Source organism: Piliocolobus tephrosceles, chromosome 4 (genome assembly GCF_002776525.5).
Source record: "Piliocolobus tephrosceles isolate RC106 chromosome 4, ASM277652v3, whole genome shotgun sequence".
Taxonomy (NCBI): domain Eukaryota; kingdom Metazoa; phylum Chordata; class Mammalia; order Primates; family Cercopithecidae; genus Piliocolobus; species Piliocolobus tephrosceles.
This window is the reverse complement of record NC_045437.1, coordinates 132,494,467-132,495,659: the sequence shown is the minus strand read 5'-3', so window position 1 is coordinate 132,495,659 and position 1,193 is coordinate 132,494,467. Positions and strand designations below refer to the sequence as shown.

Genomic DNA, 1,193 nt, shown 5'->3' with positions numbered 1-1,193 from the left:
TTTCTACTCCAGAGGGAACATACTGATGGACAGGAGTATTGAAAGAGGCACATAAGTCTAGAATGGGAAACACTGGGTTCTCAGTATTGGATCTCTCTATCCAGAAAGCAGATGAGTCCTATTGAATGAAAAAAAAAAAAAATCTCTAACCTGACTTCCGCTTTATGCAGAAGATCAACTTGCATTCAGTCCCCATCTTTGAGGTGTACTAAAGTAACTTCCCATTCTGTAATCTCTGACAATGGCTGTGTGTGAATGTGCATGGGTTGGTGATGAGGGAACAGTTGTTTTGCAGGACATTAAATCAAGTTGCCAGGTGCCACAAAGGGTGGGCACAGACAACCTGCTCTGCGTGTGGTCCTCTGGTGGGAATGTGCCTGACCTGGGAGTCAGGAATCTGTCGGTGATTACAGGAGAATCTGGTGAATCAGGAAAAGTTGTAAAGCTTTCATTCTTTTCAGAGAATAAAGAAAACAAAATCTCTCTTATTGTAGAATATAGCATACCTGTTACGAGCACAAGTTTTAGAAGACACACATAAGATCTCATTTAAATCTCTTAGCTCATGTGATCTTGGGCACATTTCTAACCTCAGTTCTACTATTCATTAAATTGAGATGACATTTTTATATATCTTACAGAGAATTAAATGAGATAATTTAATGAAAGTAAGATGCTTAGCCCAGTGCCAGGAATATAATATAGTGAATGCTCAAATAGGTGGCTATTTTCTTCGAACCCAAGAGAAAGTTCTTGCTGATGATACAAGGAGATGACAAGAAAGACTATTTTAAGCTTTAAAGGAGTACATATGGGGCCAATTTGAAGGTCAATAAGAATCATCGGGAGGCAAATAGAGGCAAATGAGAGAGCCATAGGATTCTGGGGAGTAGGGGGAGAAGGTGCTTCCTAAAGAATTTCTATCAGCAAGGCAGCACCATCACTCCTGGGTCTAGCACAGAAGTGGCCTTAGATCATTTCCATATATGAAAGGAACAAGGGCTGAGAGGTTCAAGGCATATTGCAGATGTATGGCAGCTAGCCTAGGAGGTAGACAATAGTCCAGTTAGGGAGTCTGAATTTCAGGTGAATGCATCCAGGGAGAATATAAAGTAAACCAGAAAGAAGCAGAAATGAATGCAATACACACACACACACACACACACACACACACACACACACACACACACACA

The 1,193-nt window shown here is 40.8% G+C and overlaps 1 pseudogene across 1 annotated transcript in view; it reads left to right on the top strand.

The window, feature by feature from the left end:
• Positions 1–241: 241 nt before the first annotated feature.
• The window catches only part of LOC113224852, a 7,521-nt pseudogene continuing 6,569 nt past the window's right edge, over positions 242–1,193 (top strand). Inside the window, exon 1 of the transcript XR_004228930.1 lies at positions 242–439. The product of XR_004228930.1 is annotated as a 60S ribosomal protein L3 pseudogene (transcript). The remainder of the gene's footprint in view (positions 440–1,193) is intronic.